This window comes from Triticum urartu, chromosome 6 (assembly GCF_003073215.2).
Source record: "Triticum urartu cultivar G1812 chromosome 6, Tu2.1, whole genome shotgun sequence".
Taxonomy (NCBI): Eukaryota; Viridiplantae; Streptophyta; class Magnoliopsida; order Poales; family Poaceae; genus Triticum; species Triticum urartu.
In genome coordinates, this window is record NC_053027.1 from 31740163 (window position 1) to 31767301 (window position 27139).

The following is a 27139-nucleotide window of genomic DNA, read 5'->3' on the forward strand; positions in this document are numbered from 1 at the left end:
AGCAAGAGGCTGCCCAACTGAAGTGCGATGCTTCCAAGAAGCGAGTCAGAGATGCGACTCCTTCTTCCTCTACTCAAGTGGCTAAGCAGCAAAAGTATTGGCTGCCTCCTCCTCCGTTCTGTCAGCCTTATCAGCAGAAGAGCAAAGGTGGCACTGGATCTTCCCACCCACCCAACCCTGGCTTTCAGAACAAGACTTTGTCTCAAGCTCCAAGATCAAGTGCTCCGTATCACCGTCCACTTTCAGAGGTCACGTGCAACAAGTGCCAACAGAAGGGTCACTATGCCAACAAATGCTTCAATCAGAGGCGCCTTCCTCCACCTCCTCCTATGAGATCGGCAAGTACCGAAGTGGTCAAGCATAACCCCAAGCACGCCAAGGTCAACTTGTTGAACGTAGCTCAGGCAGAGGACTCGCCAGATGTGATTATGGGTAACCTTCCTGTTAACGATGTTCCTGCAAAAGTTCTTTTTAACACTGGTGCATCGCTTTCTTTTATTTCAAGACCATTTGTTGCCAAGCATGATTTTGTGACCGAAAGGATTCCTTTCCCGTTGAAGATTGTGTCCCCGGGCAAGCAAATGACATCTAACAATTGCGTCCCGGATGTTACTATCACGTTGGGCGACTACAAGTTTCTATCCTCTCCAGTGGTCCTTGGTAACTCGGATATTGATCTTATTCTTGGAATGGACTGGCTTTCTAAGCACAAGGCTCAACTTGCTTGTGCTGCCAGGCAGATTCAATTGACTCATTCGTCTGAGGATGTAATTGTCTTTGCCGCTAATGATGATACCATTCGTTTGTTTTCTCTCAATGAGAGGGGTGAACTGGATGCCATCTCTCAAATTCCGGTCGTTTGCGAATATCAAGACGTCTTTCCAGAAGACCTTCCAGGAATGCCTCCGCGCCGGCCAGTTGAATTTGTCATCGATCTTGAGCCTGGCACGGAACCTGTTTGCAAACGTCCTTACAAGCTTGGACCTAAAGAGTTGAAGGAGCTGAAGAAGCAACTCGATGAACAAGAGCGAATGGGTCTCATCCGACCTAGTTCTTCTCCGTGGGGTTGTGGAGTTCTTTTTGTGAAGAAGAAGGATGGAACGGACCAACTTTGTGTTGACTACCATCCATTGAAAAAGAAGACCATAAAGAACAAGTACCCACTTCCCAACATTAATGAGCTGTTTGAACAACTCAAAGGTGCTCAAGTATTCTCCAAGCTTGATCTCCATATGGGCTATCACCAGATTCGAATTCGTGAAGAGGATATCCCCAAGACAGCATTCAGAACAAGCTATGGTTCATATGAATACACTGTCATGTCTTTTGGCCTCGTCAACGCTCCTCCGACTTTCTCTCGCATGATGAACTTCATCTTCAACCCCTACACAAATGACTTCGTCTTGTCTACCTCGATGACATTTTGGTCTTTTCCAAGAACAAGGAGGATCATGCCAAGCACTTGCGTTTGGTGCTGGATAAGCTCAGAGAACATCAGTTCTATGCCAAGTTTTCAAAGTGCGAGTTTTGGCTCGAGGAGGTTCTCTACCTTGGGCATATCATTTCTGCCAAGGGCATAGCGGTGAATCCTGAGAAGGTGTCTGCAATTGTGAATTGGGAACCACCTGAGAACGTGAAGCAACTCCGCAGCTTCCTTGGGCTCGCAAGGTATTGGCGAAGGTTCGTTGAGAACTTCTCAAAGATCGCGAAGCCTCTTTCCAACCTTCTCCGGAAGCACGTCAAATACATTTGGTCTCCTGAATGTGACATCGCTTTCAACACCCTGAAAGAGAAGTTAGTCACTGCTCCAGTTCTGACTCCTCCTGATGAATCCAAACCGTTTGAGGTCTTCTGTGATGCTTCTCTTCAAGGTCTTGGTGCAGTGTTGATGCAAGAGAAGAAATTTGTGGCCTATACTTCTTGCCAGTTGAAGCCCAATGAAAAGAACTACCCCACTCATGACCTCGAGTTGGCGGCAGTTGTGCATGCTCTTTTGACTTGGAGACATCTCTTATTGGGAAGAAAAGTGGACATCTTCACTGACCACAAGAGTCTCAAGTACATCCTCACTCAGCCTAATCTCAACCTCAGGCAGACTCGTTGGGTCGAAATGATTCAAGAGTATAATCTGAATATCGAATATACTCTAGGCAAGGCCAATATAATTGCTGACGCTTTGAGCAGGAAGGCTTACTCCAACAGTTTGATTCTCAAGCCTTACCAACCCGAGCTTTGTGAAGCTTTCCTCAAACTCAATCTGCAAGTTGTTCCTCAAGGTTTCCTCGCCAACCTCCAAGTCTCTCCTACTTTGGAAGATCATATTCGCGAGGCTCAACTTCTTGATGCTATGGTGAAGAAGGTGAAGATTGGGATTGCCAAGAGTCAACCTAAGTACAAGTGCTATAGCCTTGATGACAAGGATACTCTATTCTTCGAGGATCGCATTGTTGTGCCTAAAGGTGAACTTCGTAAAGTCATTATGAACGAGGCTCACAATTCACTCCTCTCTATCCACCCTGGAAGTACAAAAATGTACCATGACCTCAAGCAGTCGTATTGGTGGACTCGAATGAAGTGCGAGATTGCTCAGTTCGTGAATGAATGTGATGTCTGCAGAAGAGTGAATGCAGAACACCAACGACCAGCTGGTCTCCTCCAACCTCTTGCCATTCCAGAATGGAAGTTTGACCACATTGAGATGGACTTCGTGACTGGATTTCCAAAGTCCAAGCGTGGCAATGATGCTATCTTCGTTGTCATCGACAAACTCACTAAAGTGGCTCATTTCCTTCCTATCAAAGAATCCATCACAGCAGCTCAATTGGCAGAGCTTTATACCTCTCGGATTATCTCTTTGCACGGCATTCCACAGTGGAATTCTTCAGATCATGGCAGCATCTTCACCTCCAAGTTTTGGGATTCTTTTCAGAAGGCCATGGGCACCAACATCCGTTTCAGCACAACTTTTCATCCTCAAACTAGTGGCCAAGTCGAGCGTGTCAATCAGATTCTTGAAGATATGCTCAGGGCTTGCGTTATCTCTTTCGGTATGAAGTGGGAAGATTGTCTTCCATATGCCGAGTTTTCCTACAACAACAGCTTCCAAGCGAGTTCGAGCAAGGCCCCATTTGAAATTCTCTATGGCAGGAAGTGTCGTACTCCTCTTAACTGGTCAGAGACTGGTGAACATCAACTTCTTGGAAATGACTTGATCACAGAGGCAGAAGAGATGTGCAAAGTCATTTGTGATAACCTCAAAGCTGTGCAATCGTGCCAAAAGAGCTACTATGATAGTAAGCATCGTGATTTGGCTTTCGAGATCGGAGACCATGTTTACCTCCGCGTCTCTCCAATGAAAGGTACTCATCCCTTCAGTATCAAAGGGAAGCTTGCCCCTAGATATGTGGGTCCTTTCAAGATCGTCAGCAAGAGAGGCGATCTCTCCTATCAACTCGAGCTTCCCTCCAACTTTGCAAACGTGCACGACGTGTTTCACGTGTCTCAACTCCGCAAGTGCTTCAAGACCCCTGACCGCACCGTCAACTTCGAAGACATTGATCTCCAAGAAGACCTTTCTTATCGTGAGCACCCCATTGCTATCCTTGAAGAGACTGAGCACAAGACTCGCAACAAGTCAATAAAATTCCTCAAAGTCAAGTGGTCACACCATTCCGACCGTGAAGCCACCTGGGAACGCGAGGATCACCTTCGTTCCGAGTACCCGGAGTTTTTCCAGTCCTAGATCTCGGGACGAGATCCTTTCGTAGTGGTGGAGTGTTGTAACACCCTGAATGTAATTTACCTTATATGTATCCCAACTCTTGCCGTTTTCGGCACTAAGTTATTTTATTTCCTCGTTGTTGGGTTTTTGTCTCTGTGTGTTGTTGTCTTTGTCATGCATCTCATATCATGTCATCATGTGCATTGCATTTGCATGCGTGTTCGTCTCATGCATCCGAGCATTTTCCCCGTTGTCCGTTTTGCATTCCGGCGCTCCTATGTCCTCCGGTGGTCCTTTCTACCTCCTTTCGTGTGTGGGTGTTAAACGTTTTCGGATTGGACCGAGACTTGTCATGCGGCCTTGGTTTACTACGGGTAGACCGCGTGTCAAGTTTCGTACCATTTGGACTTCGTTTGATACACCAACTGTTAACCGAGGGACCGAAAAGGCCTCGTGTGTGTTGCAGCCCAACACCGTTCCAAAGTGGCCAAAACCCACCAAAACCCTCGCCATCATCTAGAGCGTTCATTCACGATCGCGTGGCCGCAAAACGCACCTCATTTGGAGCTTCCTAGCTCCCTCTACCTCTATATATAGATCCCTTCCCCGAAATCCGGGCTAACCCCTAGTCCCCTCCCTCTCCACGCGCCGCCGGACAATTCTCCGTCCGGCCGGACACGTCCGAATCCACCGCCGCCGCCACATGTCGCAGCGCGATTGGCCGCCACCCGGTCCCCAGATCACCGCGCCGCCAGGGCCCGGGAAGCCCATCGCTCGCCCCTGAGGCCCATCCCACGAGCGCCGCTGCCCGCATCGCTCGCCCGCGCCCCGCCGCCTCCTTCCACCGTCTCCGCCGCCAAGGTCGCCGCGCCGGCCACCGCACCAACTCCGGTGCGCCGCCCGACCGGCTGCCGCGTCCTTCCTCCGCCGCGCTCGACTCCGGCAACCTCGCCGCCCCGGACCGCCGCCTCCTCCGGCGCGGACCCGCGTCGCCCCGGCCTCCCTCGACTCCGGCGAGCTCCGTCCACGACTCCGGTGACCCCATCACGTTCGGCGAACTTCGGAATCCGCGCCCTGCTACAGTGTTTCGGCCCGATCCAGATCTGGACGAGGGTTGACTTCTCCCCGAAACCCTAACTTTTAGCATTTTTCCTCATGTCATAACTCTCTCATCGTAGCTCCGATTCATGCGTATAGCATAGCAAGATGTTCGTCTCGACGAGTACATCATTTCATCTCATTGCCTCATTTTCATTTGAGCTCATCTTGATCCCCGAAATGCTGTTGGAAGAGGGATATGTGATGAATTTGTCAGATCTGTTTCAGCAAATAGCCTTTTGTCATTTTTACCATGTTTAATGTGTGCATGCTATGATCCTGAGCTCTACATGTGTTTTGTAGAATGCCATGCCATCTTTATAGAGGTGTATGCCATGTATTTTTGTGATATTTGTGGTGACTAGCAAAAGCATGCAAAGTAGCGTAATCGTCGATGCTGATTTCACGGACTTAGATTTTCTTCAAGTCCTTGTCCTGATATTGTTTTTACGCCATATGTTCATGTTGTTTCCTAGCAATCCGTGCCTCTTTTGAGGATGATCAGTAAGGATGTTTTGTTAATATTGTGGTGCTATGTCCATCCATGTCTTTGTTTGCATTTATGGAGCACCCTAGCTTGAGTCAATCGAGCTCTACTTTTGCTATAAAATATTCCTGGCAGATTGTTAACATGTTTAGCGATCTTGCCGAGCTTGTTGTTGTTGATCCATGAATGCTATGTTGTTGTTCTTGCCATGTATAGCTTCTATGCCATGTCTTCTTGATGGGTGTATGCGTAGTTTGTCATGCAATGCTCTGTAGTGAGTGCATCGAGCTCGTAAACATGCCTACTCGTTAACTGTTTTGTATGCTCCAGTTTTTCGCTAAGTCTGAATCTGTTTATGTTTTTGCTATGTTCACATGTTTGCAATTGTATTTTCCGATCCCTTTTGTCTCAAGGTCACTAAGGGACTTTTGTTAAGTGCTTTGAGTAGCTTCATGCCATGCCTTTATTTGCCATGTTACGTTCCTGTAGATTGTAGTTTTCATGCTCTAAAGTGTGCTTCCTGATGATAAATTCCAGACTTGTGTTAATTTCACCAAGTATGAAACCTGTTATCATTTGCACTTTTGCCATGCTTGTTTGAACCTGTTAATGGATGAATTAGCCGTAGCTCAGTGTTCATCTTTTGTCAAGAGTCATGTGTGGATCCCTTCCATGTATTGTGTTGTCATGTTTGAGTGCTGTAGCATATTTATCTTGATGCATTTAGATGGCTACTTGCTGATTATCGCAGACCGGTGCCATATTTGTTTTGCTTGCCTTTTCCAAACCGTGCATCCGATTCCGGTGATCTTTATATCGATTTCAACCTAAATCAACTCCCCTTTCCAGTGGCACTCTTGGTTTTCCAAGTTGAGGCCAGGTTCAATCATTCCTTTGCAAATCTGGCATATGCATCACATATCGCATCCCGCATATCATACAATGTTTGCATCATGTTGTTTGAGCATTGCACGTGGTTGATTGTGTTCCTTTTGCTTGTTGTTCTTTCTTGGGTAGAGCCGGGAGACGAGTTCGTGAACGAGGATCCCGTTGAGTTTGCTTACGAGGATCAAGGCAACTTTGAGTACTTTGCAGGCAAGATGACCATACCCTCGAAATCACTTCTATCTTTGCTTGCTAGATGCTCGCTCTTTTGCTTGCCTATGCTACGATACCTACCACTTGCTTATCATGCCTCCCAAATTGCCATGTCAAACATCTAACCCACCATGTCCTAGCAAACCATTGTTTGGCTATGTTACCGCTTTGCTCAGCCCCTCTTATAGCGTTGCTAGTTGCAGGTGAAGATTGGAGATCGTTCCTTGTTGGAACATGTTTATTGTTGGGATATCACAATATTATCTTGTTTATCTTAATGCACCTATATACTTGGTAAAGGGTGGAAGGCTCGGCCTTATGCCTAATGTTTTGTTCCACTCTTGCCGCCCTAGTTTCCGTCATATCGGTGTTATGTTCCCGGATTTTGCGTTCCTTACACGGTTGGGTTATAATGGGAACCCCTTGACATTTTGCCTTGAATAAAACTCCTCCAGCAATGCCCAACCTTGGTTTTACCATTTCCCACCTAGCCTCTTTTCCCTTGGGTTTCCGGAGCCCAAGGGTCATCTTTATTAAACCCTCGGGCCAGTGCTCCTCTGAGTGTTGGTCCAAAACAGAGGCACTTGCAGCGCCACCTCGGGGAAACTTGAGGGTTGGTTTTAGTTGTACGTAGTGTTCATCTGAGTGTGACCTGAGAACGAGATATGTGCAGCTCCTATCGGGATTTGTCGGCACATTCGGGCGGTGTTGCTGGACTTGTTTTACCATTGTAGAGGATGTCTTGTAACCGGGATGCCGAGTCTGATCGGATTGTCTTGGGAGAAGGAGTATCCTTCGTTGACCATGAGAGCTTGTGATGGGCTAAGTTGGGACTCCCCTGTAGGGATTTAAACTTTCGATAGCCGTGCCCGCGGTTATGGGCAGATGGGAATTTGTTAATGTCCGGTTGTAGATAACCTGAAACTTAACTTAATTAAAATGCACCGACCGCGTGTGTAACCGTGATGGTCTCTTCTCGGCGGAGCCCAGGAAGTGAACACGGTGTTGGAGTAATGCTTGACGTAGGTTGTTCTAGGATCACTTCTTGATCATAGTTGTTCGACCGTGCTTTTGCTTTCTCTTATCGCTCTCTTTTGCAAATATGTTAGCCACCATATATGCTAGTCGCTTGCTGCAGCTCCACATCATACCTTCCCTTACCTATAAGCTTAAATAGTCTTGATCGCGAGGGTGTGAGATTGCTGAGTCCCCGTGACTCACAGATTCCTTCCAAACCAGATGTAGGGACTGATGATACCGTTCCAGATGATATGACCGAGCTCAAGTGGGAGTTCGATGAAGACTCTTGCCGTTACTACGTGTCCTTCCCAGATGATCAGTAGTGGTGCCCAGTTGGGGCGATCGGGGACTTTGTCGCATTTGGGGGTTGATCTTTATTTTGGTACCGTAGTCAGACCCTGAGTGTATTGGATGAATGTAATGTTATTTATGTATTTGTGTGACGTGGCGAGTGTAAGCCAACTATGTATCCTTTGCCCTTTTATTTATATTACATGGGTTGTTTGCGAAGATTACCTCACTTGCGACATTGCTTTCAATGCGGTTATGCCTCTAAGTCGTGCTTCGACACGTAGGAGATATAGCCGCATCGAGGGCGTTACACTTGATATCTTTTATAATGGACTAACCATTGCTTCCAGAGATTACCTGGATAGTTGTGCTGGTTGTGTTTTCAGGGAAAGAACTGTTGATCAAGCTGAATTGCTATTGAATAGTATGTTGAGTAATGAAAATGATTGGACACTTCCTGAACCAACTCCTAAGGCAACTCCGAAGAAAAGGGGTATTCTATTTCTCAATCCTGAAGATATGCAAGAGGCAAAGAAATCTATGAAAGAAAAAGGTATTAAAGCTGAAGATGTTAAGAATTTACCACCTATTGAAGAAATACATGGTCTTGATAACTCGACACAGGTAGTAAAGGTAAATTCTCTCTATATATTTGATGAAGGTGATATTCCTCGTTACAAGTCTGCTAACCAATGCTTAGATGAATTTGATAATTTTATTGTTAAACAAGAAAACTTCAATGCTTATGTTGGTAGACAATTGAAACATAATTGTTATATGCTTGAACACTTGAGTGATTATATGTCTAGAGTTAAAGGTGAACTTAAACTTATTAGTAAACATGCTTCTATGGTTACCACTCAAGTAGAACAAGTACTTAAGGCTCAGAATGATTTGCTCAATGAATTAAATTATAAGAAAATGATAATGTTGTTAGAGTTATGACTAGAGGGGGTAAAATGACTCAGGAACCTTTGTATCCTGAGGGCCACCTGTCGGTGTCAAAACCGGCGGATCTCGGGTAGGGGGTCCCGAACTGTGCGTCTAGGCCAGATGGTAACAGGAGGCAAGGGACACGAAGTTTTACCCAAGTTCGGGCCCTCTTGATGGAGGTAAAACCCTACGTCCTGCTTGATTAATATTGATGATATGGGTAGTACAAGAGTAGATCTACCACGAGATCGGAGAGGCTAAACCCTAGAAGCTAGCCTATGGTATGATTGTTGTTCTGTATGTTGTCCTACGGACTAAAACCCTCCGGTTTATATAGACACCGGAGAGGGTTAGGGTTACACAAAGTCGGTTACAATGGTAGGAGATCTACATATCCGTATCACCAAGCTTGCCTTCCACGCCAAGGAAAGTTCCTTCCGGACACGGGACAAAGTCTTCAATCTTGTATCTTCATAGTCCAGGAGTCCGGCTGAAGGTATAGTCCGGCCATCCGGACACCCCCTAATCCAGGACTCCCTCAGTAGCCCCTGAACCAGGCTTCAATGACGACGAGTCCGGCGCGCAGATTGTCTTCGGCATTGCAAGGCGGGTTCCTCCTCCAAGTACTTCATAGAAGGTTTTGAACACAGAGATAGTGTCCGGCTCTGCAAAATAAGTTTCCACATATTGCCATAGAGAGAATAATATTTACAGAAATCTAATCTGCTAACGTATTCCATAATGTGACATCGCACCACGGCCAAGCCTTTATTCGAATCGTTTTATTGTCCCACCTCAGCGTGTCACACGAGGCGGTTTCCTTGGCACGTCTCGTTAAAGTAGATATCATGTCCCCTTATTTCGGGATTCTCATCAATACGGGCATGGGTAACCCAACCGCGTCTAGGACTCCTAGACTATAGGCAAGTCCAAACGGCCACGGAGAGGACGCTTGATATTCACCCTCTTTATAAAGGGGCAAGGCTTTTACTTTTTCCCTCCCGTGCTCAATTGAATCCTCCCCCCACCTCGAGCTCAAACACCCAAAGTTCAGGTCAGGTGCTCCGAACCTTCAATCATGTCCGGATCTAGCCTTCAAGGCTGATGGGTGCCTTCCTCCGTCACGGAAGAAGACATCAAAAAGTTGAGGGAGGCCAGATATCTGACCGCCGAGGTTTTGCATCAGCTGCCTGCCCGAGGGCAGGCCGTCCCCTCCCCCGAACCCAACGAGAGCGTCGTGTTCGTCTCCCACTTCCTCCGAGGTCTAGGCCTTGCTCTGGATCCTTTCGTCAGGGGTTTGATGTTTTATTACGGGCTAGATTTCCATGATCTAGCTCCGGACTCCTTTCTTCATATCACGACATTTATTGTCGTGTGTGAGGCCTTCCTCCGGGTTACCCCTCACTTTGTCCTGTGGCTCAAGACCTTTGAAGTAAAGCCGAAGATGATCGAGGGGCAACATGTAGCGTGCGGAGGTGCCTCAATACACAAGATGACGAGAGCTCCATGGCCCAAAGGTTCCATTCCAGAGGTGTCTGAATTGTGGCAACAGGAGTGGTTCTACATCACGGCTCCTAGAAGTGCCAAGTGGGCGGCCGCCTTGTTTTCCGCTCGGGCCCTCCACCACAACTGATGTCATGGATCAGCAGAGGTCTGAACTGGGGTCCAGCCAAGGACGTGCCTATACTGCAAAGCCGCATTCGAGATCTCTTCAATGGAGATTTTAGTTTGGTTGCGGTAATACAAGTTATGCTAGTTCGTCAAGTCCAGCCTTGCAAACGCCGGCCCCTTCGCTTGTGGGAGTTCAATCCCGAGGGACCGCGTGTCATTCACAATTTCCTCGGCCTGACACACGATGAGATGTACAAGTCATTCTTCGGACCTCAGGTAGTGTGTCCGGAAATCACCGAGGACGTGGGCTTGAGCAGTAACCGCACCGCCGAACAGGTAAGGAATCTTCCGGCCGAACATACTATCTCTCATTTGTTACGAAGTTATTTCTGAGAGTTTGCTTTTTTTGACCAGGACTGGATAACAAAGGCGAAGTTGATTCGGTGTTCGGCCCCCCTCCCTGAGGGTTTGGACAATCCGGTATTGGAAAAGATGCTCCAGGTCGCACCTTGCCTGGAGCCCTTGAAGGAAGATACTGGGGAGGATAATACGGGCGGACACAGGCCCCCAACGCTGCCCATTCTAACCGAGGGAGCGAGCGTTTCCATGAAGGAAAATGACCGGAGGAGAAAAAGGACTGCGCCCGGGGATTCGGAAGCCGAAGCTTCCAAACGGGAGAAGAAGTCTCCCACAGAGGGTCCCACCCTGGGGTGCTTTTGCCGCACAAAGTCCACGGGGGGATCAATTCTCCCGCGACTCGTAAGTGACCCAAAATACTTTAATAGTACAGGTATGCCATCTTTTTCTTCTGAGAAAATAACCACCGCATATATCTTTGCAGTTCGGGCCTTAGCCCCACTCAAATGAGTTCGTCTTCAGGGGATCTTCTTCCAGAGATGATGGAGAGCGAAACGCCTCCTCCGGACTCCTCCGCTCCGGAAGCGAGCGACCCCAAGGTGTCATCGCAGAGGGCCTCTCCGAGTCCGGTGAGGCCAAAAGATAATCCCATTGACCCCCGAAGCTCCCAGTGTCCGGCTCCCGAAGAGAGCAGACAAAAGAGTCCAGCACCGTCTGGTGTGCGATCGGATGTTCTGATGGAGTTGGTGGGGCGAGCGGCCATCTCAGATGAACACCGTATGCTGATGAATACGGTGATGGAGAGAATCTCGTCCGCCGAAAGCGGATTGCATGAAGCTTTTATGAGTCTACTGACAAGCTTTGAGGTACTTAAAATAATGTATGATAGTCCTGCACATGCTAGGTGTGCCCTATGTAGATAGTAGCCCCTGAGACTCTGGTTGTCATTGGAAACGACGGCGAACAGAGGATCATATTCCTAGGTAATAACCATGCTGCCTCTATGTGCAGGTGATGGAAGCTCCGGTGGCTAGCCGGACTAGCGAGTTTGCCCATTTAAAACGGCAGTTGGATGCGGCAGACGCCGACATCGAGCTTGTTAACAAAAGGCTTGACGAGGCATAGGGTAAGTGTCATTATCTGGTAAATGCCACATGGTAAGAGCAGCATGATGCCAGTATCTTTAATATATTGTGACTGCAGATGGAGCTGCCACTGTTGAAGCCTTGCGGGCAGAACTTGCCCGAGCCAAGGAACAAGCGAGGTTTGGTAATGCGGCTGCTTTGAAGGCGGCCAAAGAGTTGAAAGCCGAGAAGGCCGCGCATGGCGAGAGCCGAGATAAGATGGCCAAGATGGCCATAGAATTAAAAGCCGCCGCCGACCGTTGCCGGATTCTTGAAAAGGAAAACTTAGCGAAGGCATCGGACCTTGAGAAGGCTGCTGCGACGAGAAAAGACATCCGCTCTGCTATGAGGGCGAAGAAGGAGGAGCTGCGGGAAGCCAGGGATATTGTAGCTAGGAAATCCTTTATGTTGCAGAGGAAGTTCGGAGATCCACGGTATGCCCCTCTGGATCGGCTGTGGAGTTTGGAGGATGTGTATATGGATTTGGCAACGAGCGTTGCCGATGCAGCCAAGTACTTCCAGGGTCAAACGGACCGTGAAGTGGACCAGCTGTTTTGGACACAATTCCATTCTCCCGAGCGTCCGCTTTCATTGACTGACCGATTAGCCAAATGCGCCGAACTAAATAGGTTGTCCGGACACGCCATGAGGTCTGTTGTGGATCAGCTGTGGTCGGAAAGGCCAAAACCGAACAACTATTTCAGCTTGGTGCAGCAGTTCCTTGACGTGGTGCCGCGCATTAAAGCGATGAAGAGGTCGGCGTGCATAGAGGGCTCACGGATGGCCCTTGCCCATGTTAAATCATACTGGGCGGAGATGGATGCTACCACTGTTGCAGCGCGGGATTCGGCCATAGGCCGAATGGCTGCTGAGCACTACTTTGAAGAAGTTCTTGAGGGTGCTCGTTTGATAGAGCACTATTATATTTGAGTGATATGTAATCTCATTGTAAGCGAAATGCTTTTATAAATTTTTGCAAGGCTATTTTTATACTTTTGCCTGAAAGTGATATGATGCCTCCTGGGCGGCCGTTTATGTATACATATGTATAACCTGAAAGATTGCAGCCGTTGGCTTCAACCCCCACGCATATAATGCGGAGGTGCTCGCAAAAAACACGTGTTCACACTTAACCCAACATCTTGGTCCTATTAAGGAGGTGATAGCGGAGCGAGCGAGGCAACTGGACTATAATGCTTTAGCACTTTCACTTAGCCATAGGAGTTTGACAGTGGGGCTACTAGATAGCCCCTGGTGGCTCCGCACTCTCCCGATCCCAGGGTGCGTACATGCCTGGCCGGAAAACGGCCCTCCATTAAGGCGGAGGAATTCTAACATTCCAACAGGTCATCGAGTGGTTGACCAGTCTCACGCTATATCATGACAGTCAGTTTTCGGCTTTCTCTACTGAGGTGCTCGTCCGGATGAACCAGGGCACAATCGCAGTAGTTCTCCTGGTGCTACCTTAGCCGGTAAAGCGTAACATAAGGCACCAAAACACAGGAGCTGGGCAAACCCAACATTTGACCAAAGACAATGATTCAGAGCTGATGCATATAGGGCCAAACTCGCGACGCCGAACACCCCCTAAGGTATTCGGTCTTTGTGGTATAAACCGGGCCTAAATAATGGCCTTTGTAAGAAGCCCCTTGTGTCCAGGTACGTGCATTGTTCTTGCGTGGCCACATGCCAAGACGTCAGCATCCTTCTCAATGGTGGATATGTATCAACAAGAGACAGTAAAAAAGGTTTACGCAGGGTCTTAATCTAAAAAGAATCCTTGGAGCGGGTCCCTGCTGCACGTCTGCGCCTGTGTCTCCGTTGTGCCGTATCCTGGACGGGTGTAGCACGATGATCGTCTGTAAAAGAGAGGAATTTAGGTGAAAAAGTTGTCGTGCAAAAAGATAGTTTTTAAATAAACCATGTATTATTCAAGATGAAAAGAAATTGCCACTTGTCTGCGCGCGTTGAGCCCCTTGTATTGACAGATAGGGGTGTGACCATTTATTCGGTATAGATAGCGGCACCGGACTTGATTAGTTGTGTCTGAGGTCTTGACGACCTATTGGAGGCGCATTTATTGGATGCTTTTGCTGGTCCGGGCGCATTTAGTGTGCGGCTGCCAAGGCAGCCGCACTCTCTTCGGTGCGCAGAGATCGCTTGATATTTCTGTTCACTGAAATGATGCCACGTGGACCGGGCATCTTGAGTGTGAGGGAGGCATAGTGTGGTATTGCGTTGAAGCGAGCGAAAGCTTCGCGTCCGAGCAGTGCTTGATAGCCAATTTGGAACGGAGCGATGTGGAAGGTTAAATGCTCGCGACGGAAGTTATCAGGGGAGCCGAATATAACATGTAGTAGGAGGGAGCCCGTACAACGAGCCCCTGGGCCTGGCGTTACTCCTTTAAAGGTAGTATTGCTATGGCGAATTTTTATTGGGTCTAACCCCATCCCGCGGATTGTATCTTGATATATTAGGTTTAGACTGCTGCCACCGTCCATCAAGACTCGTGTGAAGTGGTATCCGCCAATTACTGGGTCTAATACCAGGGCAGCCCATCCTGCGTGTTGGATACTTGCTGAGTAATCGCGATGGTCGAAAGTGATCAGTTGAGACGACCAGTGGCAGGACTTTGCGGTGACAGGCACTTGGGTATATTTTCCTGGGAGTGCCGCGTTGTTTTGTCCCTTGATCACGTGTAACACGTTTATTGTTTTGACTTCTGGTGGAAATTTCTTTTGTTCCCTGCTACGTCTCGAGCTAGCGTTGGTTTTCCCCGAAGAGGAGGGGGTGATGCAGCACAGTAGCGTAAGTATTTCCCTCAGTTTTTGAGAACCAAGGTATCAATCCAGTAGGAGGTCACGCACAAGTCCCTCGTACCTGCACAAAACGGTAGCAACTCGCAACCAACGCTTAGGGGTAGTCAATCCCTTCACGGTCACTTACGAGAGTGAGATCTGATAGAGATAATATTTTTGGTATTTTTGGTATAAAGATGCAAAGTGAAAAGTAAAAGCAAAACAAGTAAAATAAAGTAATGGAGATTGATATGATGAGAATAGACCCGGGGGCCATAGGTTTCACTAGTGGCTTCTCTCAAGAGCATAGGTATTCTACGGTGGGTGAACAAATTACTGTTGAGCAATTAATAGAATTGAGCATAGTTATGAGGTTATCTAGGTATGATCATGTATATAGGCATCACGTCTGTGACAAGTAGACCGACTCCTGCCTGCATCTACTACTATTACTCCACTCATCGACCGCTATCCAGCATGCATCTAGAGTATTAAGTTAAAAACAGAGTAACGCCTTAAGCAAGATGACATGATGTAGAGGAATAAATTCATGCAATATGATAAATACCCCATCTTGTTATCCTCGATGGCAACAATACAATACGTGCCTTGCAACTCTTTTTATCACTGAGTAAGGACACCGCAAGATTGAACCCAAAGCTAAGCACTTCTCCCGTTGCAAGAACTACCAATCTAGTTGGCCAAACCAAACGGATAATTCGAAGAGACTTGCAAAGATAACTCAATCATACATAAAAGAATTCAGAGAAGATTCAAATATTATTCATAGATAAGTTGGATCATAAACCCACAATTCATCGGTCTCAACAAACACACCGCAAAAAGAAGATTACATCGAATAGATCTCCACGAGAGAGGGGGAGAACATTGTATTGAGATCCAAAAACAGAGAAGAAGCCATCTAGCTACTAGCTATGTACCCGAAGGTCTGAAGTAAACTACTCACACTTCATCGGAAGGGCTATGGTGTTGATGTAGAAGCCCTCCGTGATGGATGCCCTCTCCGGCGGAGCTCCGGAACAGGCCCCAAGATGGGATCTCGTGGATACAGGAAGTTGCGGCGGTGGAATTAGTTTTTTGGCTCCGTCTCTGGTCTAATGGGGGTACGTAGGTATATATAGGAGGAAGCAGCACATCGATGGAGCTCCGAGGGGCCCACGAGGCAGGGGGCGCCCCCGGGGGGGGGGGGGCGCCCTCCACCCTCGTGACCTCCCCGGAAACTTCTTGGAGTAGGGTCCAAGTCTCCTGGATCACGTTCGGTGAGAAGATCACGTTCCCGAAGGTTTCATTCCGTTTGGACTCCGTTTGATATTCTGTTTCCTCGAAATACTGAAATAGGCAAAAAACATCAATTCTGGGCTGGGCCTCCGGTTAATAGGTTAGTCCCAAAAATAATATAAAAGTGGAAAATAAAGCCCAATATAGTCCAAAACAGTAGATAAAGTAGCATGGAGCAATCAAAAATTATAGATATGTTGGAGTCATATCAGGCATCCCCAAGCTTAATTCCTGCTCGTCCTCGAGTAGGTAAATGATAAAAAGAGAATTTTTGATGCGGAGTGATACTTTGGCATAATTTCAATGTAAATCTTCTTAATCATGGTATGAATATTCAGATCCAAAAGGTTCAAGACAAAAGATCCCAAAGGAAGTTCATCCCTACAAAATCATATAGTTAGGCTATGCTTCATTTTCGTCACACAAAGATGTTCCCAACTTCTATACCCCCGATGACAAGCCAAGCAATTGTTTCATACTCAAATAATCTCAAACTTTTTCAACCTTCACGCAATACATGAGCGCGAGCCATGGACATAGCACTATGGGTGGTATAGAATATGATGATGGGGATTGTGTGGAGAAGACAAAAAAGGAGAGAGTCTCACATCAACGAGGCTAATCTATGAGCTATGGAGATGCCCATCAATTGATGTTAATGCAAGGAGTAGGGACTGCCATGCAACTGATGCACTAGAGCTAAGAATGCTCAACAAAAGAAAACTAGTGGGTGTGCATCCAACTTGCTTGCTCATGAAGACCTAGGGCATTTTGAGGAAGCCCATCGTTGGAATATACAAGCCAAGTTCTATAATGAAAAATTCCCACTAGTATGAACAAGACAACTTATGAGACTCACTATATGAAAATCATGGTGCTACTTTGAAGCACAATATATGAGACTCACATGAAGAACAAGGTGCTACTTTGAAGCACAAGTGTGGAAAAAGAGATAGTAGCATTGCCCTTTTTATTTTCTCTTTTTTTGGGCCTTTCTTTTTTTCTTTTTGGCCTTTCTCTTTTTTTTGATTGGGCAATGCTCTAATAATGATGATCATCACACTTCTATTGATTACAACATAATGATTACAACTCGATACTAGAACAAGATATGACTCTATATGAATGCCTCCGGCGGTGTACCGGGATGGTGCAATGAATCAAGAGTGACATGTGTGAAAAATAATGCATGGTGGCTTTGCCAGAAATACGATGTCAACTACAAGATCATGCAATGGCAATATGACAAAAGTAAAGCATGTCATGATGATGATGATGATGATGATGATGATGGAAGTTGCATGGCAATATATCTCGGAATGGCTATGGAAATGCCATGATAGGTAGGTATGGTGGCTGTTTTGAGGAAGATATAGGGAGGTTTATGTGTGAAAGAGCGTATCATATCACGGGGTTTGGATGCACCTGCGAAGTTTGCACCAACTCTCAATGTGAGAAAGGGCAATGCACGGTACCGAAGAGGCTAGCAAATGGCGGAAAGGTAAAAGTGCGTATAATCCATGGACTCAACATTAGTCAAAAGAACTCATATACTTATTGCAAAATTTTAGAATTTATCAAAAATCAAGTACTACGCGCATGCTCCTAGGGGGATAGATTGGTAGGAAAAGACCATCACTCGTCCCCGACCGCCACTCATAAGGATGCACAAGCCAGGTACACTTCATGCTTCAAATTTGTTACACAACTTTAACCATACGTGCATGCTACGGGACTTGCTAACTTCAACACAAGTATTTCTAAAATTCACAACTACTCAACTAGCACGACTGTGATATTATCACCTCCATATCTCAAAACAATTATCAAGCATCAAACTTATCTTAGTATTCAACCCACTAAAAAGAAAGTTTCACATATCTTGAATACCAAGTACATTAACATTAAGCAAATTACCATGCTATTAACGACTCTCAAAATAATCTAAGTGAAGCATGAGAGATCAAGTTTATTTGAAACAAACCACCACCGTGCTCTAAAAGATCTAAGTGAAGCACTAGAGCGAAAATTACCACGCTCAACAAGATATAAGTGAAGCACATAGAGTAAACTATCAAGCTCAAAAGATATAAGTGAAGCACATAGAGTATTCTAACAAATTTCAATTCATACATGGCTCTCTCAAAAGGTGTGTACAGCAAGGATGATTTTGGTAGACTAACAAGCAAAGACTCAAATAATAGAAGATGCTCCAAGCAAAACACATATCATGTGGTGAATAAAAATATAGCTCCAAGTAAATTACCGATGGAAGTGGACGAAAGAGGGGATGCCTTCCGGGGCATCCCCAAGCTTTGACTTTTTGGTGTCCTTGGATTATCTTGGGGGTGCCATGGGCATCCCCAAGCTTAGGCTCTTGCCACTCCTTGTTCCATAATCCATCAAAAGAATTCACCCATAACTTGAAAACTTCACAACACAAAACTCAATAGAAATCTCGTGAGCTCCGTTAGAGAAAGAAAACAAAAGACTACTTTAAGGTACTGTAGTGAAATTGTTCTTTATTTGTATTGGTGTTAAACCTACTGTATTCCAACTTCTCTATGGTTTATAAACTATTTTACTAGCCATAGATTCATCAAAATAAGCAAACAACACACGCAAAACAGAATCTGTCAAAAACAGAACAGTCTGTAGTAATCTGTTACTAACGCAAACTTCTGGAACCCAAAAAATTCTACCAAAATTAGACGACCTGGGCAATTTTATTGACCAGCAGCAATTGGAATCACTATTTTATCACGTTCTGGTGATTTTTGACAATTCGGGCACTGAGCGCAAAGATTCTGGAAATTACAGCAAGATCAAATAACTATCTTCCAAGAAGATCTAATAGGTTTAACTTGGCACAAACACTAATTAAAAGATAAAACCACATCTAAACAGAATCTAGATGGATTATTTATTCCTATACAAAACCAAAAACAAAAAACACAAAATAAAATTGGGTTGCCTCCCAACAAGCGCTATCGTTTAACGCCCCTAGCTAGGCATAAAAGCAAGGATAGATCTAGGTATTGCCATCTTTGGTAGGCAATCCATAAGTGGCTCTCATGATAGATTCATATGGTAATTTTATTTACTTTCTAGGAAAGTGTTCCATGCCCTTCTTTAAGGGAAATTGGAATTTAATATTCCCTTCCTTCATATCAATAATTGCACCAATCGTTCTAAGGAAAGGTCTACCAAGAATAATAGGACATGAAGGATTGCAATCTATATCAAGAACGATAAAATCTACAGGCACATAATTCCTATTTGCAACAATAAGAACATCATTAATTCTTCCCATAGGCTTTTTAATAGTGGAATCCGCAAGATGCATGTTTAGAGAGCAATCATCAAAGTCACGGAAATCTAGCAAATCACACAAAGCTTTGGGGATAGTAGAGACACTAGCACCCAAATCACACAAAGCATGAAACTCATAATTTTTAATTTTAATCTTAATTGTAGGTTCCCACTCATCACGGAGTTTTCTAGGGATAGAAACTTTCAACTCAAGCTTTTATTCATAAGATTGCATTAAGGCGTCAACAATGTGTTCGGTAAAGGCCTTATTTTGACTATAAGCATGAGGAGAATTTAACACGGATTGCAACAAGGAAATACAATCAATTAAAGAGCAATTTTCATAGTTAAATTCCTTGAGATCCAAAATAGTGGGTTTAGCAATATCTAGATTTTTATTTCTTTCAATCCCTTTTTTATCAATTTCATCATCAGGATCTAAAAACTCAGAATTCTTAGAACGCCTTCTAGGTAAGGGAAGATCATAATCAGATTTATCAAGATTCACATTGAAAAACAAAGATTTAATAGGGGACACATCAATAACTTTTAGATCTTCATCTTGATTCTCATAGTATTTAGAAGAACGCACTTTAATAAAGGCATCTTTGTAAGCACGCATCCTAGCGGTTCTTTCTTTGCACTCATCAATGGAAATTCTCATGGCTTTGAGAGACTCATTGATATCATGCTTAGGAGGAATAGATGTAAGCTTTAAAGAATCAACCTCAAGAGAAATTCTATCAACGTTCCTAGCCAAATCATCAACTTTAAGCAATTTCTCTTCAAGCAAAGCATTGAAATTCTTTTGCGAATTCATAAACTCTTTAACACTACTCTCAAATTCAGAGGGCATCTTATTAAAATTTCCATAAGAGTTGTTGTAGGAATTTCCATAATTATTAGAAGGATTACTAGGATGAGGCCTAGAATTAAAATTCCCTCTATATGCGTTGTTACCAAAACTATTCCTACCAACAAAATTCACATCCATAGATTCATTATTATTCTCAAGCAAAGTAGATAAAGCACATTATTGGGATCAGAAGAAACACTCTTAACAAATAAATTCCTAAGTTCATCCATCTTTTCACTCAAAACATTGATTTCTTCTATAGCATGCACTTTTTTATTAGTAGATCTTTCAGTATGCCATTGAGAATAATTGACCATAATATTATCTAGGAGTTTAGCAGCATCTCCTAAAGTGATTTCCATAAAAGTTCCTCCCGTGGCCGAATCTAAAAGATTTCTAGAAGCAAAATTCAATCCAGCATAAAATTTTTGTATAATCATCCATAAGTTCAAACCATGAGTAGGACAATTACGTAGCATTAATTTCATTCTCTCCCAAGCTTGTGCAACATGTTCATGATCAAGTTGCTTAAAATTCATAATATCATTCCTAAGAGAGATAATCTTAGCGGGAGGAAAATACTTAGAGATAAAAGCATCTTTGCAGTTGTTCCAAGAATCAATACTATTTTTAGGCAAAGATGAAAACCACGCTTTAGCACGATCTCTAAGCGAAAAAGGAAATAGCTTCAATTTAATGACATCATTATCGACATCCTTTTTCTTTTGCATATCACATAAATCAACAAAGCCATTTAGATGAGTAGCGGCATCTTCACTAGGAAGGCCGGCGAATTGATCTTTCATAACAAGATTCAACAAGGCAGTATTGATTTCACAAGATTCAGTATTGGCAAGAGGAGCAATCGGAGTGCTAAGGAAATCATTGTTATTGGTATTGGTGAAGTCACACAATTTGGTAGCATCTTGGGCCATCACGACAAGCAAGCAAACTAACACACGAGCAAACAAAAGGCAAAGGGAAAGAGAGGGCGAATAAAACGGCAAGGGTGAAGTGGGGGAGAGGAAAACGAGAGGCAAATGGCAATTAATGTAATGCATTAGATAGAGATTGTGATGGGTACTTGGTATGTTGACTTTTGCGTAGGCTTCCTCGGCAACGGCGCCAGAAATGGCTCGTTGAGGGGAGAGTAAATCTTGACTTGACTTGGCGTAGGCCTCCCCGGCAACGGCGCCAGAAATCCTTCTTGCTATGTCTCGAGCTAGCGTTGGTTTTCCCCGAAGAGGAGGGGGTGATGCAGCACAGTAGCGTAAGTATTTCCCTCAGTTTTTGAGAACCAAGGTATCAATCCAGTAGGAGGTCACGCGCAAGTCCCTCGTACCTGCACAAAACGGTAGCAACTTGCAACCAACGCTTAGGGGTTGTCAATCCCTTCAGGGTCACTTATGAGAGTGAGATCTGATAGAGATAATATTTTTGGTATTTTTGGTATAAAGATGCAAAGTGAAAAGTAAAAGCAAAACAAGTAAAATAAAGTAATGGAGATTGATATGATGAGAATAGACCCGGGGGCCATAGGCTTCACTAGTGGCTTCTCTCAAGAGCATAGATATTCTACGGTGGGTGAACAAATTACTGTTGAGAAATTAATAGAATTGAGCATAGTTATGAGGTTATCTAGGTATGATCATATATATAGGCATCACATCCGTGACAAGTAGACCGACTCCTGCCTGCATCTACTACTATTACTCCACTCATCGACCGCTATCCAGCATGCATCTAGAGTATTAAGTTAAAAACAGAGTAACGCCTTAGGCAAGATGACATGATGTAGAGGAATAAATTCATGCAATATGATAAATACCCCATCTTGTTATCCTCGATGGCAACAATACAATACGTGCCTTGCAACTCTTTCAGTCACTGAGTAAGGACACCGCAATATTGAACCCAAAGCTAAGCACTTCTCCCATTACAAGAACTACCAATCTAGTTGGCCAAACCAAACGGATAATTCGAAGAGACTTGCAAAGATAACTCAATCATACATAAAAGAATTCAGAGAAGATTCAAATATTATTCATAGATAAGTTGGATCATAAACCCACAATTCATCGGTCTCAACAAACACACCGCAAAAAGAAGATTACATCGAATAGATCTCCATGAGAGAGGGGGAGAACATTGTATTGAGATCCAAAAAGAGAGAAGAAGCCATCTAGCTACTAGCTATGGACCCGAAGGTCTGAAGTAAACTACTCACACTTCATGGGAAGGGCTATGGTGTTGATGTAGAAGCCCTCCGTGATGGATGCCCTCTCCGGCGGAGCTCCGGAACAGGCCCCAAGATGGGATCTCGTGGATACAGGAAGTTGCGGCGGTGGAATTAGGTTTTTGGCTCCGTCTCTGGTCTAATGGGGGTACGTAGGTATATATAGGAGGAAGGAGCACGTCGGTGGAGCTCCGAGGGGCCCACGAGGCAGGGGGGCGCGCCCAGGGGGCGCCCTCCACCCTCGCGACCTCCCCGGAAACTTCTTGGAGTAGGGTCCAAGTCTCCTGGATCACGTTCGGTGAGAAGATCACGTTCCCGAAGGTTTCATTCCGTTTGGACTCTGTTTGATATTCTGTTTCCTCGAAATACTGAAATAGGCAAAAAACAGCAATTCTGGGCTGGGCCTCCGGTTAATAGGTTAGTCCCAAAAATAATATAAAAGTGGAAAATAAAGCCCAATATAGTCCAAAACAGTAGATAAAGTAGCATGGAGCAATCAAAAATTATAGATACGTTGGAGACGTATCATTCCCCAGTGTACGGCGCTTGGGAGGCTCGTCCTCGTCTTCACTTGGTGTATCCCCCCCTTGTGTACGGCGTTGAGCTTGCCGAACTACTTGAAGACCCAACATTCTCTGTGGGTGTGATTAGCAGGTTTACCAGGGGTACTACGGATCTGACATACTTGGTCCAGAATCTTGTTGAGGCTGGACAGTTCATCCCTGGTGCCTTTAGAGGGCGGCTTTTGCTGACCTGGCCGAGAGCTTTTGAATCCGGCGTTTACTACCGTGCCCTTCGTGCTGTCTTCTTTATTCCGGCGTTTGTTATTGCTGTTGCACCGTGATTTCCCGTTTCCATCTCTAACTTCAGATGTACTGGGGTCGCTGGTGCTGCATCTGGCTAGCCAGCTGTCCTCGCCCGCGCAAAAGCGGGTCATGAGGTTTGTTAATGCGGCCATCGTTCCCGACTTATTTTGGCCGAGGTGTCTGGCGAGCCATTCGTCACGGACGCTATGCTTAAAAGCTGCCAAGGCTTCGGCGTCCGGACAGTCGACAATCTGGTTCTTTTTAGTAAGAAACCTGTTCCAAAGCTTTCGGGCTGACTCTCCAGGCTGTTGAGTTATATGACTCAAATTGTCCGCATCCGGAGGTCGGACATAGGTCCCCTGAAAATTTGCCCGAAAGGCGTCTTCGAGCTCTTCCCAACTTCCTATGGAGCTTTTGGGGAGGCCTTTAAGCCAGTGACGAGCGGGCCCTTTGAGCTTGAGGGGTAAGTACTTGATGGCGTGGAGATCATCTCCTCGAGCCATATGGATATTAAGGATGTAGTCCTCAATCCAGACCCCAGGGTCTGTTGTTCCGTCGTATGCCTCTATGTTTACGGGTTTGAATCCCTTTGGAAATTCATGGTCCAGCACCTCATCGGTGAAACATAGGGGGTGTGCGGCACCCCTGTAGCTGGGTGTACCGCGTTGTTCGGATGTTTGTTGTGTTGCATTGTATGCTGGGGCGCGCTTGCGTGGTCCATAGATGGATCTTGTTGCGCCGTCCGTTAGGTGCGAGCCCTCGCATGGGTCGCGTGTTGTATTGTGAGTGCCGTTGTATGCCGCTCTATGTTGGTAGAGGGGTCATCTATCCGGCCAGGTGGATGCTTTGATATTTGGTTGTGGGGGGTCTGAAGCCTCCTCATCGAATTCAGGTAGCAGCTTCCGCTTTGGGTAGCTCTTGGAGGGGCGGTTGTCGCCGTACCTCGCAGCTGTGTTGAGTATTTTACTTCATCTGACTTGGAGTGTGTCTTGCGCAGCTTTGAGCCTTTGCTTCTGCTTTTTAAGACTCCTCGCGGTGGCAACAATCCTTTTACGGGCATTCTGCTGCTCCGGGTGCCTGCCCGGCGTTATGTCGTCCAGACTTTTATCCTTGATAGAATTTGTTTGTTCGGTTTGATTATCCGGATTGCCGTTGTTCGGCAGCGGTTCGCCCTGCTCTAGCGCTGGGTCCGTGTGATCGTTATTTCTGTCGAGGCATGATTTGGGGCGGCGCTTGCGTCGCCGCTTTGACTGCTTCTCGAGGGAACAAGCCTTCGGTGTGTCCTTCCGCTCCTCATCGTCATCTTTTGGTGCGTCCACCATGTATACGTCATATGATGAGGTGGGAGGTGGTTCTTCTTTGCCTCCCACATTGTCGTCCATACCGTCGATGTTTTCAGAGTCGAAGTCGAGCATGTCGGTTAAATCGTCGATAGTGGCTACAAAGTGGGTGGTGGGTGGGCTTTGAATTTCTTCATCGTCCGTATCCCAACCTTGCTGACCGTAGTCCGGCCAGGGCTCTCCTGATAAAGAGAGAGACTTTAGTGTCTTTAGAATATCGCCGAAAGGCGAGTGCTGAAAGATGTCCGCGGCAGTAAACTCCATGATCGGTGCCCAATCGGATTCGATCGGCAGGGGCGCGGAGGGTTCGGAGTCCGGAGAGGAGTCCGGCTCCTTGGGGTTACGAGTCTCACAGAGTGCGGGGCTGGTGTTCGGCTCGATCGCTGTTGGGATCGCAGCCCCCGAGGTGGCGTCCAACCACCCATCCTCGATCAGCGCAGTTGGCTCCGAATTAAGGGTCGAAGCCGATGCGGGTGCGGCCTCCAGGGCACTGTTCGGCGGCAGAGCTAGATCATGCTCATCGTGACTGTGCGGTGCGCTCGGCAGTGGCTCAAATCCGTCGAGGATCAAGTCCCCGTGGATGTCAGCCGTGTAGTTTAAACTTCCAAATCTGACCTGACAGCCAGGGGCATAGCTTTCGATCTGCTCCAGATGGCCAAGTGAATTGGCCCGCAGTGCGAAGCCGCCGAAGACAAAGATCTGTCCGGGGAGGAAGGTCTCACCCTGGACTGCATCGCCATTGATGATCGTAGGAGCCATCAAGCCTAACGGCGATGACACAAAGGAACTCTCAATGAAAGCACCAATGTCGGTGTCAAAACCGACAGATCTCGGGTAGGGGGTCTCGAACTATGCATCTAGGCCGGATGGTAACAGGAGGCAAGGGACACAAAGTCTTACCCAGGTTCGGGCCCTCTTGATGGAGGTAAAACCCTACGTCCTTCTTGATTAATATTGATGATATGGGTAGTACAAGAGTAGATCTACCACGAGATCGGAGAGGCTAAACCCTAGAAGCTAGCCTATGGTATGATTGTTGTTCTGTATGTTGTCCTACGGACTAAAAACCTCCGGTTTATATAGACACCGGAGAGGGTTAGGGTTACACAAAGTCGGTTACAATGGTAGGAGATCTACATATCCGTATCGCCAAGCTTGCCTTCCACGCCAAGGAAAGTCCCTTCCGGACACGGGACGAAGTCTTCAATCTTGTATCTTCATAGTCCAGGAGTCCGGCTGAAGGTATAGTCCGGCCATCCGGACACCCCCTAATCCAGGACTCCCTCACCACCCTAAGAGAATTGAGCAAGATTCTCAGCAAACTACTGTTGATGCACCCACTTCTAAGAAGAAGACGAAGAAAAATGATAGGACCTTGCATGCGTCTAGTGATCCTATTGTTGACACACCTAAGAATCCCAATGATATTTCTATTTATGATGCTGAAACACAATCTGGTAATGAACATGAACCTAGTGATAATGTTAATGGTGATGTTCATGTTGATGCTCAACCTAGCAATGACAATGATGTAGAGATTGAACCTGCTGTTGATCTTGATAACCCACAATCAAAGAATCAACGTTATGATAAGAGAGACTACGTTGCTAGAAAGCACGGTAAGGAAAGAGAACCATGGGTTCAGAAACCCATGCCCTTCCTCCTAAACCATCCAAGAAAAAGGATGATGAGGATTTTGAGCGCTTTGCTGAAATGATTAGACCTATCTTTTTGCGTATGCGTTTGACTGATATGCTTAAAATGAACCCTTATGCTAAATACATGAAGGATATTGTTACTAATAAAATAAAGATACCGGAAGCTGAAATTTCCACCATGCTTGCTAATTACACTTTTAAGGGTGGAATACCTAAGGAACTAGGAGATCCAGGAGTACCAACGATACCATGTTCCATTAAAAGAAACTATGTTAAAACTGCTTTATGCGATCTTGGAGCCGGTGTTAGTGTTATGCCTCTCTCTTTATATCGTAGACTTGATTTGAATAAGTTGACACCTACTAAAATATCTTTGCAAATGGCTGATAAATCAACTGCTATACCTGTCGGTATTTGTGAGGATGTGCCTGTTGTGGTTGCAAACATTACTATTTTAACGGACTTTGTTATTCTTGATATTCCCGAGGACGATAGTATGTCGATTATCCTTGGTAGACCCTTTTCGAATACTGCAGGGGCTGTTATTGATTGCAACAAAGGCAATGTCACTTTTCATGTTAATGGTAATGAGCATACGATACACTTTCCGAGGAAACAACCTCAAGTCCACAATATCAATTCTATTGGAAAAATTTCAACAATCACTATTGGAGGTTTTGGATTTCCTCTTCCTACTATCAAGAATAAATATGATATTCTTATTGTTGGGGATGTGCATATCCCCGTTGAGGTAACCTAGTGTTATTCGAAATTTCTCCGGTTTCATGTTATTTGAAATGAGTTTGTTAACAAGACCTGATCAAACTTATTAGTGGATTCCTTTTGATGAGCATGAGATCGATGAAGTTAGAAGGCACAACCTTCTGTACCCTCCTTTTATTTTCTGTTATTTATATTAAATAAAGTAAAAATAGTATTTTTTGTCTGTTTTCTGAATTATCCTTGCAATAAAAATACCCCAAGAATAAAAGTTCTCCAAATGCCTTGAAAATGAAATATGATTTTTTCCAGAACATTTAAGAATTATTGGCACTGAGAAAACATCAGGGGGACCCACCATGTGCCCACGAGGG